We start from the raw sequence: 14,827 nt of genomic DNA on the forward strand, positions 1-14,827 counted from the left end.
AATCCAAACAACTGAGAGTAAGAATGTAATGTACTTACATACAGTTTTTCAGAGAGAGAGAAAAAGAAAAAACCTTGTGAAGTAAGAGTGAGAAAGAACATAGAGGTGGAGAGGCAGAAGATTTTATTAACTCTGCAGGGATAGACTGTAATGGCTATACTCCCCAAAGTAGCTGTAATGCTGAACTCTTAAAAATGTGAGAAGTTGCTCTTACCATCGCTGGAAACGAAAACATTTTCATTTCATAAACTGTTTGTCTAAGGGACCCTGCCCCAACCTCTAACCCACAAATGAGCACAGTAATGAACAGAACCTTCACTGCAGAAGAAAAGTTAGTTATTTTACAGTCTAGTGAAAGGTACAAACTAAACTTATCCCCAGATAAGCTCAGTTGTTCTTGAAATTGGGAGCCATTAATATCACTGTTTGTTTTGAAGTGAGATGGCATACATTTGAAAATAGCACCAGCTTTGGAGCTTTGGAGCATGAATAAGGAAAAGAGATATATATATATTATATATAGCTTTTTTTTTGGTAAAAGATATACAGCTTTTACCAAAATAAAAGCTGTAGAACAATGTACATTTAGATATGTAATATTTAGGGAAGCCAGATGTTGACATATGTGATGTAAATTAGGGTTGAAAGACAAAAGCTGTATTCACAGATTGAAATAAAAACAGAATCTTACACAGTCACAAGCTATGTATGTTTTTTAGTGTAATTTGTATATCACTAACAGCCTGCTATCATGTGTCACTGCTGTGTTACCCACTGCCATTGAAAAGAATTTAAACTCTGCTATATAACAATCCTTCACCATCACCACACATTTGAATCTTGTGGCTTTCCCTTTTCCGTTAATGCAGCCTATATACTTGATATTTGAAATGAATGGTAATTTCAGGCATTGTGAATTTGTTTTTCAAAATGTAAAATTCCAGTCTTAATCTCTGTCTTTTGTGAGTGACTTAGGAGTTTCTAAGCCGTGCGCCAAACTTTTTGCTTATTATCACGTGGGTATGGATCGGGGAGGGGGGTTGTATTGTGACTAAACTTGCTACACTACAGGAGCTGTATAACAGTTGCCTTTTTTGTTACTGGGGTTTTATCAGTGGGTGAGAGAATAAAATGGAGTCAAAGGCAACCCCCTAAGCTTTTCATAATGCGTTCCGAGAGGAGACAAAGGCCCGTATTCACTGCTGGGTGTCGATAAGACCTATCATTAGGCTGCCATTGGAGGTATTACTGGCACACACAAACACACTTGCACACATATACGGAGTGCAGCAGGGCGCTTACTTCTGCACCCTTTCTCTCTTCTTTTTTCCCCCCTTTTTTTTCCCCTAAAAACACACACATAAATATTCCTATGCGTGCCAGAAGTTAAAGAGGCAGCCGGGCTCACGGTGAACCGAATAAAGGCAGACGAGTGGACCCCTGCTGCTTCCCCATCGCAGCTGAATTCACTCACATGGAGGGGACATCCACTCGGCTAGACGTTGCGCAGCTGTAATTTTGTACGTCTAGTAGCAAATGCTAAAAAATATTTTTTTTAAATGTATATATTTTGTAATAAATCTATCTAAGCTTTATATGCTCTAAAAAGAAATATATGCCATTACATTTATAAAAATTGGAGAAAACCAAATTAAATAACAATAATGTGTTATTTTTATTTATAAAGCTTGTTTAAAAAATGACTTACAAAGGGCCAAACCACCTTTAGTCCTCTGATGCAATATTTAATTTTCAAAAAGCACGATCAAAATAACTTGCAGCTTTTTTCACTGATTATTAATGCTCTTCTGCTCTATGTGCAGCCCCCCCCCCCCTCCAAAAAAAAAAACAAAAAACCAAAACAAACAAAACAAACAAAAAAATAAAAAAAACAACCCACTTGTGTTTGCGCTAAAGCAGCAACACATTGGTCGTGTTTCGAGGTGTATTTTTGTGACAAACTCCTACCAAATGCTTAAATGCTTAAAAGCAGTTGAACAACCAGTGGAAACTGCCTGATGATCAAACTCCTTGTTTACAGTAGTGATGCCGTTGCTCCAGAATGAATCTGTTATTCACTTACTAATGATAAAATGCTACACGTAAGTACATTTACTTAACTAGACAGGTGTAAAATTAGGTGCTGAGGAGGAGTTGGGCTTCCCATTACTGTTTTCCCGTATGTGCGTGTTTGTGTGTCTGAGTCTGAGAAGGAAGATGGCACTGCTGTCTAGTTCCGAAGTAGATGATGGACTGTAGCTCGTATTCCCATTCCCTCTCATTAGCTCGGCCCCTGAGAATATATGAGGTTACTTACCTTCCCTTGCTCTCAGTTCGTGGCCAAACGCCAAGCGTCGGATCAGGGTCATTAGCCTCGCTATTTGGAACAAATGGCCTTCAATAGTATCTCAGCTATAATACAACAGGAGCAGATTAACCCCTTGATCCTTGAAGGATAGCATGTTGAACACATTAGGACGAAAGCAGCGATCAAGGCGGTGATGATGTTTATTTTTACTATCATTATTTGTCTGTTTCTGGCCTCTTTATTCATGTGTTCTTTGGTTGTTTTGAGGGGATTTTTTTTCTTATCTCTCTCTCTCTTTTTTTTTTTGGTTGTTGTTGTTTTTTGCAGCAGATTTTGACAGTTGGAATCTCATTGCATTTCAGCTAAACATCACAGCTGTTTGCCTGAAAACAAAAACCACAGAGAGAGAAGTGGGCAGACGATCAAAGCCCAAGGAGGATTTGTCTGGCAGATAGAGGCTGGGGCTCTGCCTGCGTGGACTCTCTCAGCACAAGGTTGCCCCCTCATATCGCCAGCTTGAAAATTAGAGCTCACGAAAGGGAGCAATGCAGTCACAACAACCTCCTCCCTATTGCAGTTGCCTTCTTAATACATTGCGCGTGTGCGTGCGTTTTCTTGTCTTTTCTCCTTTATAGCCAGGTGCCTGACACTACACAGTTTTTTAGTGCAGTATCACACCACTCGTAGTACTGTAAATAATTCACCTGACTGATTTTGAAACCCTTCGGATTTGTTATGAAAAGAGCCCTCTACGGGAAATTTGGGATTATTTCCAAATCCGTAGGTACAAAAGGAGATAATCCATGACTCGTTTGTGTTTTGAGCCGCCAAGGGAAAAAAATGCAGCATGCTATATGTTTATTTCTGTCTAAGGTCACCAAAACCATCTTTCCATAAGGTTCCTTATGAGGTTTGTGGCCTATCGGGGGGGGGGGGGGGGGGGGGGGGGTCTTCTGATGTCTCTTTTGAGCAGAAAGACACACCCAGAGGATGGATATAATTAAGACTAGTGCCTTTTTGTGAGTAAGGAGGGTGTTTGGATAACTGCTCTGGGTGGTCTAGCACTACATGTCTCTACCAGTTTTATTACAAACAGACACAATGCGGTAAGAACACACATGCATTCTAAGAAAGCGGACAAAGATTAGCATGTACTGTGCAACGTAAACATACACGTGAAAACAGCCATGTCGCTGGTTTCCTGCTTCCCTGGGACGTTGTTTGAGCATGGCACAGCAAATTTAAAAGAAAAAAAAGATGAATTGATCAAAGCAGCGGGCAGACATATGTGACGTTCAGGGATGTGCACTTAAATTTACACTGTTGCTTTACAAAGATCATCACATAGCTAACTTTAGCTTCGCCCCAACCATCACTTTGGCAGTGAATAGAAGCCAGATGAGCCAGAAGGGGATCATTTATGTACATAAGGTACACACAAAAACCATAAATGCTACTCTGGAGTAGATTGAAATATTTTATTTTCTTAGTGCAATTATGGAGCTTAATGAACCTAAGACAAAATCTAATTAAACTGTGGGATTTTTCAGTAAAGAGCCCTGGTAATTATTTGCATTTATATAATGCTTTTCTGGTCTTAGTGATCGCTCAAAGCACCACTTTGTACCAATAGCACATTGGGTACGATGACACTTTGATAAACACATACACAGATACACCCACATTTTTGGTATTTCAACTCAAGGGAGCCCAATAAAGGCTAAATTTTAATTTAAGACTTGTGACTGAAATGTACAGTTCGCTGCTTTGTCAACTATCCGATAAATCACTGTGGAGTTTAAAAACTGTCATGCTAGCTAACCGCTTGATGACAAACTATATTAAGGAGGAAAATCAAAATATAAAGAAGTGCTCTCAACCATATAAAAGTTAAACGTCTAATTAACTCTTTTAGAAACAAACTCTAATTTATTCAAGGCTTTCTTGTACTTGGTGGAAAACAAAATGCAATGCCAGTCAATCCCACAACAAGGGCTTTTCTACCAGTCACTTCTGATTAATAGCGTCTTCTTGTTAACACATAAACACCGCGTCTACCATCAGACCCTCAAACGTCTGTTAATTTGCAGCTTTTTCCCCCCTTTGTGTGAATTGGCTCATTTAGTCAGCAGGGAGAATGCTGATCTTGTAGCATTGGGTTTGAAAACACATGGGTGGTCCTGCTTTCTTTCTGGGTTTTTTTTCTCTTCCCCAAATGTACTGAGCATAAATTTGTGACTCCATATAGGGACTTTAATGATGAGAGTACTCTCCAGGGTCTCGTGAGTCTGCTTACTGGAGCAATAAGAGGGAGATGGCAGTAAGAGAGGTGGAAAAAAATACAGTGAAAGAGAAATGGAGAGGTGGGAGCAAAGCAACGCACCCTTAAAAACCGTCCAGACAGAAATAGTAAATTGCATATTCTCAAAGATGCAGGAACTGCAAACGGGTAGGAGGGATTTCTCCTTCATTTGTAGTGAGCAGCTTTCCTCTGCTGCACTGTTTCACTGTATTTAACATCAAAGCAAACTATGAACAATTGAGGCAATTTTTCATTCGGCCAAGGTCAATCATTGTTCTTTCTCTGGGAATGTAGATCTGGCTGCGAAATTCAGAGGAACCACATTTCACTGGCAAGTCTATTTTAGCAAGCCACCTTTTAACTAAACCGCTGAGTGTGTGTGTGTGTGTGTGTGTGTGTGGTTTAGATTGTACATGTAAAGAATCTTCAGGTCCATTTATTAAAGCTGCATTGTGATTTTTTTTAAACCATAGTTTTAATTAGAGCTGTGTCTAGACTGCTTTTAATAAAACCTGTGACTTATGTATGTAATATGAAAGGAAAAGCAGATACTGCATACAGTAAAATGCCACACTTGAAATTGACCTTAAATTCTGCTCGCAAATTTATACAACCCAAATCCTGGATCAGATTCAAGAACCAAAACTCCACTTGCCATGTTTACATAAACAAAAAGTGGAACTGGTTGACATATATATATAGTAAATGCTTAAACACTGAATATTTAGACACAGAGATATATTTAGACCTCAGCTCTTGTACTTGCTAGATCTAACCACGACCACATGAACTTTCTTGCCAGGAACCAAACGGTTCTTGAACCAAAGAATATAAAGCTAAAAAGGACTCTGAGAGACTGGTTAAATCTATGAACAGCAGGCAGCTTAAAGAAGTCATTAATACAGCTAAAGTAGCTTAAAAAAGGCATTTATGAATATGTCTTCCATGGGAACTTTGATGTGTTTTTTGACCACAAATGAACAGGCAGCTTTGAGAATACACAGAGTGACTCATTATTTGTCTCAATGGGAGTCCAAATGGCACTTGAATCAAAGAAAACATCAGGGTGTGCAGAGAGGGAGGAAAAAAACGGAAAAACACAAAACATGACTCACTAATGAAGAAACTGAGTAGATGCAATTTTGAAAAACTACAAATAATGTAATTTATGCTAACTATGTTTAATTTCTTGGTATTGTCAGATGATATTACCCAGTGCCCACATATGCCATTATTAGCGTAGTCATAGTTTCATATTCTTTGGATGACTTCTTCTCGTTAATTCGGCTTTTTGATTTGCCAAAAGTACAGAAAGTAAGTTCTGTAAAATGTAGGACTGGAGTTGAATTATCAGGACCAACATCTAACTACACACACACACACACACTGTACACTTGAAACAATGTTAACACAACAAAACACATTTTTAATTTTTTTTTCTTTTATTCAAAATTCCCTGATATTGTTTAAAGCGAGCAAACCAGAAGAAGAAAAAAGGAAAAAAAAAGTATAAAAACATATTAAGCTTAATATAAAAATATTAAATTATTTATAGGTTTGGCTGAATTTTACAGAGTCAAAGTCCTTTTTTCCCCCACCTTTCCATCTGGTCAACCTAAGATTTTCTACTCAAAAATTCTTTTTGATAATTCATTCTGCCTCCGTGCACATCCCTCTCAGCCCTGGTGTGTAGAAATGTCAGACACCAAGATTTATAAGGCGTTACATTCCCTGCCGTCATAATGCTGAAATTCTTTCATGTTGTGGGCATTACATAATCACTGATATATCATCTTTAGTAAAACACATGTAGAGGCTACCCCGGCACATGATCACAAGCAGGTTTCTTTTTTTTTTCTTTGACAGACTCCAAAGTGACTTCAAAAAGGCTCGTTCCTCATATCCGTGATATCAGGATTCTTGTACTTCAGGCAACAACGTACTGTCTTTCTTTCTTTCTTTCTTTTTAAACACTTACTTTCAACTCATTTATTTTCTTTCTTCAAGATGAATCATGTATTAATCTACACACATGCTGGCTCTGTGTCATTGTTCCTTAAGACCACCCAGAGTGTTTATATGAATCGGCTCATGAGTGGGCTCTTTTTTTTGTACATAAAAAATTGTGTTGGTTCTTTTTTTATTTTTTAGACGGGGTTTGGTGACGTGCTGACGTATTACACCTAATAGTGTTGACACATCTGTCTGCGATGTTGAATCATTTACGACATATTTCACCACCACAAAAATATTTTTGGAAATGGAGGCATATATAAACTAGTCAGTGTGAAAGCGCCGCAGTGGATAATAATGCGGGAAATAAAACCCCGAAACACTGTGTCGATTGCAAGAGTGTGTGTGTACGTGAGTGTCTTCCTTTTTGAATGTACGTGCATCTGTTTCTTTGTGATTCATTCACAGAGATTGTGTGTGTGACATTTTAATGACAAGCTTTACCAAACAACACCTGAATTTATCCTATGCTTTCTTCTCTGTTTGTTTTCTGTCCAGGTCCAGACTTGAAGGAGGCACGCAAGCACAGAGACACACACATAATGGCACCTAGAGGCTGTCTGCGGTCTACCACCACCCTACCACACACACACACACACACACACACACACACACACACACACACACACACACACACACACACATGCATGCCAGTTACGCTAAAAATCTGAACACTGAAGGAGGATCATTATGGCCTCCTTCAGGAAGCAAACAATGTTTTCTAGTTTTCTTCTCCAAGGAGAGAAACATTGACAAGTTATATTCGAGAAAGCTACAAAATTCAGTCATTTAAAGAGCTTTGTAGTTTCCAGTACCAGCACTGTTAAAAGCTGTTTTTTGGTTTGATTTAATGCGAGATGTAAAAAAACAAAACAAAAAAGCTTAAATGTCAAATTTAAATTCTCACTTTTTTTATTTCTAATTTTCCAAGTCTTTGCTCATGTCATATCTCATATCATTTGCGATTTGTCCACGTGTGCACGTGTGCTTATGCCTGCTTCGTTTTTCAATTTCTATTTTCATCAGTCAAAACCCATCCACACAAGTCAAATTTAACAGCTGCACCACATATCCCACAAGCCCCCTAACCCACCCTGTGTCCCTCCCAGGGTTCCCAGCATCCTGCTTTGCACACACTACCAAAAACCCAGGCATGCTGAAATTACAGTGTGTGGAGGAGGATTGTGGGAAAGTGTTCCCTCCCTCTAACTCTGTATTTGCCCTTTTCTGTTTTTTCCCCCTTCATTCTGCTACAGTTTCGGACGTGTTCGGCTTAGTTTGATGTTCGGTTAAGTGTCAAACCGAACGTTAAGTTGCAATTTGCATCAGCAGTAAGGGTGACTAAAGTTCAGCGTGAGATTAACGAGGCACGAATGTGGCGCTAAATAAGATTGACCCTGTTGTATTGATTAGTCTACGGCTAGGGTGATAGTCTGTCCTGTTCTGATACCGTCAGGGAAACGGCGTGTTTGTGCATTTTATGAGCTTGCACGCACACAGCTCATTAGCATATAAAGATTAATTCATTTGGTTTGATGTTCTGTTCAGTATGTCTTCAGAATGTCACACTGAGGTATGTGTGTTTGTATTTATACTACAAACACACTCAAATGTAATAGGATTTGTGTGTTGAATTCAATTTGCGAGGTTAATAGAAGTAACCAAGAACAGTGTTGGACATAGAGTTACACACGATCTGCTGCCAGCTTGCAAATAACTGTGATTTGCCAGATAAGACCAAGTAGTGTCAGCTACAGAGGCTTGAACTTGTATTCAGCAGAAAATCATTGGATTATGCAAAGTGCAGTGCTCCTTGAATCAGTTGTGGCATTGTGCTCGCGGTTTGTAGCTTCAGGTTAACTGAAAGCACCGCCCTCGCACCGACCGTGTTCCTAACCAGCTCTAATGATACACCCCATCAGTTCAGCTTCGCCTGCACCGGGGTTAGCTTGGTTAACAGTCGGCTGAGGTGAAGCGTGAGAGTGTGTGTGTGTGTGTGCCAGCTATTAAAGCACTTCAGAATCAGAGTGGAAAGGACTCGCACTGCTAATGGACGTGTCTATTGATGTTCCCATTTAGCGGCACACTGTAAACGATAGGCCAATGATTGTGTTCAAGACGGAAGGAGGTGGAGGAGGATTGAGAGCTGTTTGGCTGGGCGATGATAATGACAAAGAAGGTTATTATTTGGCGCCCCATGGAGTCTCTCTGGGCTTTGTGTGTGATGGGGAGTAGCGAGAGAGGGTGAAGAGGTGCACTCTTTCTCTCTGTCTCTGTCTCTCTCCCTGCCTACTAGCTATTATTCCTTTCTCGCCCCCCCCCACCCCTGTCCACTCCTCTCATGACATTACTTACTGCAGCCAGTCTACTATATCCATCTCTTTTTTAGCATCCTCCTCTATTTCTCTTTTCTTTGTTGCTTTTTTCTTTTTTATCTAGATAGCACAGATAGCTGTTGTGACAGTAAATATAAAATAACAGTAAAAGAAGTCAAAGACAGAATAATGCAGCAGTGGCAACAAAATAGTTTCTCTTTGTAAATTTTTTAGGATAACAGGTTGCAGTTAAAATATTGATTTTTTTTTTCACACAGCTGTGTGTGTGTGTGTGTGCTGTCAGTTCTAATCACTGTGTGTGTGATGAATATGAAAACAGTCAGGCTGCCTGCAGGTTTGGCAGGAGACCACCTCCAGCTGGACTCAGACCCCTACTCAAGTGTGTCTGTGTGTGTTTTGTGAACGGGGTTGTACAAGTCAGCTTGTATCTGTCAGTGCTGTGACAACCTCAAGAGGACATAACAAACAAACCCCCAAAAAACAGTTATATAAATAAAACACTGCAAAACACACAACAAATCAAAATCCCACTAAGAAAATTCATCAAGTTTAAGCAGCTTTAATAATTGAATTTGATGCTTTTCTTATTTATAATGTAAAACTATGCTATATAAGCTAGAATGTATTGAGACTGGATTTAAAAGGTAAGGTAACGCTGCTTTTGATAATGTCCTGTGTTACATCATCTATCCTTACTTGCTTTTTGGATTTAAGCAACCTAATTCTTTCCATTCTAGCTCGTCAGTCCTTTGTTTTATGAGTATTTGTGTCTCGCGTTCTTTTGCACTGCTGATTCTCAGGCCTTAAATACTTAGTTTGTCCCAAAAATTGGGAAATTGCTGTGTTGCAGCAGTCAAAACATGGGGAAAAAAACCCAACTTATAATAATAATCACAGGGTGAGACTGCTTAGAAAGGTTGGGGGCAAAAACACTAAAAAGATGCTTAATTAACCAGCAATTAGCCTCAAAAGACTCAATAGATTTATTTAGTATTTAAAGTTGGAGCTTAAAGTAGAGCTTAAACATAATAATGCTGATGCTGTGGTACGAGCTGGTAAAGAGTCTCTTATCTGTTTTTTCATCAGTGGAGCTGAAACACATGTTGGGGAAGGTGTCAGCTGCATGCCTGGTTAGTGGACACAAATATCTCATCAGTGTAGTAAAAATCCATCTATCATTCTGCGTGTGCACACGTCTGTAATCGCAGGGTGGCAGATAAAGAGGGAGATGCCATTCCAGCTGTGAGGGGACACACACACACACACACTCAATCACACAGAGCCGGAGGCACGTGAGCAGGTGAGCATTAAGTCAGGCAGCTAAACAGATCACGTCGCGGTATGATATCTGCAGACAGGCAGACAGAGGAGGCCGGTCTGTACCTGCAGGCAGAGAGCAACAACTCGCAGCACCCTCGCCAGGAATTTCCTCCCCCTCCCGAGAGAGAGAGAGAGACATGGAAGTGAAGGAGAGAGACGGGCATTAACTGGGGTTTCCAATTTTGTTTTTATGCATATCCAGTTTCTTCAAGCTATTTAACCCTAAACCTGAATCCATTTTTTTTCTTATGATATTTTAATCATTTACTGCATGTGTGGGAGCTCCAGAATTCTGGCACACGTAATTTCACCCATTAAGGCCTTTAGAAATGTTACCATGAACATTTTTGTGTGGATAATCTAAAATATATTCCTTTTGTTAACTCACAACCGATAAGAACCACACAATCTGAATTGAAATGTTTTTTCTTAGTTTTCTTAGTTTCACATCTCACCAAGAAAAAAATCTGTGTGTTCCTCTGCCAAAATAGGCATCAGTAGTAACCTTCTACACTAGTGAGACAAAGATCGAACGAGAAGGGTACAAATCTTACGTAGAGAAAATGAATCCTAAACCTTATGGTTGGTGACATTTCAGCCCAACACTTATCTTTAACACCATCTGATGAAACTGTATAGACAGACATTACAAAACTCGATACTGTGCTATTGGGTGCAGTCAGTTCTTTTGTTGTTTTTCGAGTAATTTAATCACCTCTTGCAGATGCCTTTCTGGAATTACAGGTATGTGGGTTTTTTTTTTCTGTTTTCACAGTACTAACTGTGAAACACTGACAGTATCCATTACACCAACTTGTTCTACAAGTTTCTGTATTGCTGGCACTCCTTTAAAGTAGTTTTGTAACAGTACTTTGTTTTAAGTCTGTTCAACATATGTGGTGGTAATCTGCGGCATCCTGTATCACATTCATACTGTGGTCTCTTACTCTGGACCACCAAATAGCGTCACCGAACCAACTGTGGGATGCGCCGTTGCTCAAGAGAACGTCAGCATTAGTCATTAACTAAAGAACCCCTTGAGTCACTTCTCCAGCTTGTGCACAAATATTATTTTCCCCTTTAATTTCCTCTCCTTATTCTTAACGTTTGCGCGGCCCCTTTTCAAAAGCTCTTTATAGCCTATAGTTAACCTAAAAAGAGAAAAAAAAACCTCCTGAAATTTTCACAAGTCTCAAATCTGCCTCCACCGCATCCACTTATCTAAAAATGTTTCAGTGGTTAAATGTCAGAGCTGTCTGTGCCATTAAGGCCAGCATGTTTGAAGGAAGGACACCCATGCCAGCCCTCTCCCTCCTCCCTTTTCTGTCTCTTCTTATTCCTCTCCCCACTTAGCTTTCTCATAATGCTCCAGCACAACCCCCCCAACCCGTGCTGGTTTGAGGGCTGATGTGCAGACCTTGTCATTCAGATTAGGGCCACATTGTCAGCTCAGGGCCCTTCTCTCTCTATAGTTGCATGTCCCAGATCTTTCTTCCTACTGTCATCTTCATCCTGCGGCCAGAGAAGACCTTATAAAGCTACATTCCTTCTCATCCACTTCTGTCAATTCCAGCGCTGTCACTCAAATCACTGTTGTGGAGAGTGAAAAGAGACCAAGTTAACGTGTCCCTCGCAGCAAGGACTGTGCTTTTTGGTCCAAGATTGGCTGTCATCAGCTAACAAATTAGTTTTATTATTACTATTATTATTATTATTATCATTATTATTATTGCTCGGGACCTAAAAGCTTCAGAATGCCAAATTAACACATGCAATCTAAAATTCTTCACAAATGAATACTGCTCATTGTTTTCCTGCCTAACAGTAAAGACAGAGCCATCTTGCTATTTTTAACTCTCTGTTTTCTGTGTAAAAGGAGTATGTGGCATGCGATGAGATATCCGCCACATCAGCTTAGTCACTCCTTATCCTGCCCTGGAAAAGCGTCCCAACAACGTTTTTATCATCCGACCACATCTTGACTCACTGCCACAGTTGCCGTCACATCGTATCTAATTGCTCCAGCAGCTCCGTGGCATTTGATTTCTGTGCTTCTCACAAACCCTGCAACTTGTTTTTTGTTTTGCTTTTTTCTCTCTCTCTCTCTCAAGTTGATTCAGCACTGTGTAATAAAGCCATTGATGCAAAATGGTGGATAGTTTCTTTACTGTTTTTAGTGTAAGAAGAGGAGGAAAGAAAAAACACCCCAGTCTTTGGCCACAGCGCCACATCATAGCGAAATGGCAGCCGCTATCGATCAGGGTGAGTCGGCAGTTTCATACCCGGTGTCTTCCTCATCCTGCAGCTTGCATGAAGCTATTCAGGCATGCTGGGGCCTCTCTAGACACCACGCCACTGTGCTTTCAGTAAACTATATGCCAATTGGCTGCAGCCTCCACCCAGGTGATACGTTTACTAAAACCCACTATGAGTCAGGAGTTTCAAGATGACTTCCCTTTTCTAACTGTTATTTACCAAGGAAATGTTTTCTTACACACTGACGAGTTCTTTGGTGTAATAATGACCATGTGGCATGGAAGTCATTGGTAAATGCAGCTCTCCAGGCTTGATGGAAAATGTTCTTCTACTAAGAAATCCAAATAAATGGGTTTAGTGAAAAATTATTCTTGCTTAAAGAAGTTCAGCGTATATTTTAAAGTCTTCTTTTATACCTTTCTAGAGGTAGTGGATGTAAAAAAGGAAAAAAAGCTCCAAAAAGATGTGAAAGATGGCAGCATTGTGATTAACCGAAACTTTAAAAATAATGTTTTCTTATAATTTATCACTATTTATTGTCAGTTTATATTAACTGGAAGTTTGACTTGGATAGTATTAGTCATCTGATTAGCCTAACTGGAAAAGATGGTATAATTCAGGTTTGTTACAGTCATGACCTTGTCAGTGTTACTAAGAAAGGGAGGTTTGGTGAGAGAAGAAGAAAGAAGCTTTTACCTCACAGAGAAGATATGCTCCCGCCAAGCAGACTGTCATCCCCAGTCACCATCAGGTCTCTGCTTGCCCCAGTGAACATTCAACGCTGTCGGTGAGTTTGAGCTAAATTGAAAGAAAAAAAACCATCGACCGTTGACTGTACCCTGTGGCTAGTCTTTGTCACAGAAAAGAAGAAAAGAACACATGCAGAAATCTTTGCACAGACATGGTCTTAGAAGGGGTGGGGCTCACGAGGAACGCATCGTCCATTCTCCAGAAACACAAAATACTTGTAGCTTGCAAACCACAGCAAAGGTCACAATCAACATTCATTGCTGTCGGTGGGTTTAACTGTGTGGGAGAGCTCACTGAACGATGAATGCAACTGTGTCCCAGATTTCATCCGACCGTCACAAGGAATAGTGTCACGTTATGCTGATGATGGTGTTTTTTAGTTCTCTGCTTGCCTCTGTCCCTTGCCTACCCTTAAGAGCAGTAAACATGGACGGTGTGAATTGACAGGCAGTTCAGATCGCATCACGATCACTTTGGGGGCTGTAGACTTGGGGGAGTGGGAGCTGGGGAGGAAGAAAAATGTTGCAAGAGGTAGCTTGTGAAAAAACTGACCTTTGAAGAAACGGTGCACATGCCTTGTGTGTGCATCGGGGATTGTATCAATGATTTAGAAATTGTAAATACTGCATAAGAATAGTAACTATTAAAGGTTAATATAAAATACTGGTAATTATGGTTATTGGACATATATTCTATCAGCCTTTTAAATGGTAATTTGTCAGTTTTAAAAAAACATTTGTTTTTCTAATACAGTGAATATATAAACACATTATTATGCATTCCTGTTGTATATGTGTATTTTTTCTGTGTTATAAAATAAATGATTGAGAATTCAACCCTTGGTGATGTGATGAGTCTTTCACATAGATCTTTGTTAAAACCAAGTTAAAAACTATGCAAGACATTAATGCAACTGAACAAAGCTCCATAACACTAATATATTTATATATATTATATACATATTTTAATGTAGTCAAGATGTCACGTTTCGTCTTAATAATTAAGGATTGTTATGTATTTTATAACTGAACTTGCAATATTTGTTAAATGATGTCTTATGCTCTTAGTTTTTACTAATCTCTGAACTTTTGTTCACTGAGAAGAAATGTTATCTAAATTATGTAGCACAAGTGCCTCTATATAGTTATACAAATGTAATATTGGTGAATAAATTGAGTTACAGTATTAAAGTAGAGTGTGTGTGGGGGTGTGTATATAGCTTTATACATACACAACACCAGGACTTAAAATCCAAACAATTGAAAAGATGCAAAAATAACTTCCACAAAATTGTTACACATTAAATACACAGTTTTTACCCTTTGATTTTTTGTAGTGTGGTTTCCACTTGCCATTTATAAATTACGCAATATATGCCTGCAAAGAGTTTTCTATTTGAAAATAGCATTAAATTTAAGGATTCTCTTAAGTTGTGAAAATATTCTTGTATATGCGAAGCTACTCTTTAGACTCTTTCTAAAGTTTACAAAGTGCAAGGCCAGAGAGATGCTTTTTTTGCCTGGGGTTTGCTGAGCTACCTTA

The 14,827-nt window shown here is 39.3% G+C and overlaps 1 long non-coding RNA gene across 1 annotated transcript in view; it reads left to right on the plus strand.

Annotated features, from left to right (window-relative positions):
• LOC147313583 (uncharacterized) overlaps positions 1-14,415 on the plus strand; it is a 29,097-nt gene extending 14,682 nt beyond the window's left edge. The window contains exon 3 of the long non-coding RNA XR_015124952.1: positions 7,122-14,415. This is a non-coding gene — a long non-coding RNA (uncharacterized LOC147313583). The remainder of the gene's footprint in view (positions 1-7,121) is intronic.
• Positions 14,416-14,827: the final 412 nt, after the last annotated feature.

This window comes from Aulonocara sp. 'chitande type north' Nkhata Bay, linkage group LG15 (assembly GCF_057382095.1).
Source record: "Aulonocara sp. 'chitande type north' Nkhata Bay isolate Kocher_YH1m ecotype deep benthic linkage group LG15, A_spYH_male_GT1.1, whole genome shotgun sequence".
Classification (NCBI taxonomy): Eukaryota; Metazoa; Chordata; class Actinopteri; order Cichliformes; family Cichlidae; genus Aulonocara; species Aulonocara sp. 'chitande type north' Nkhata Bay.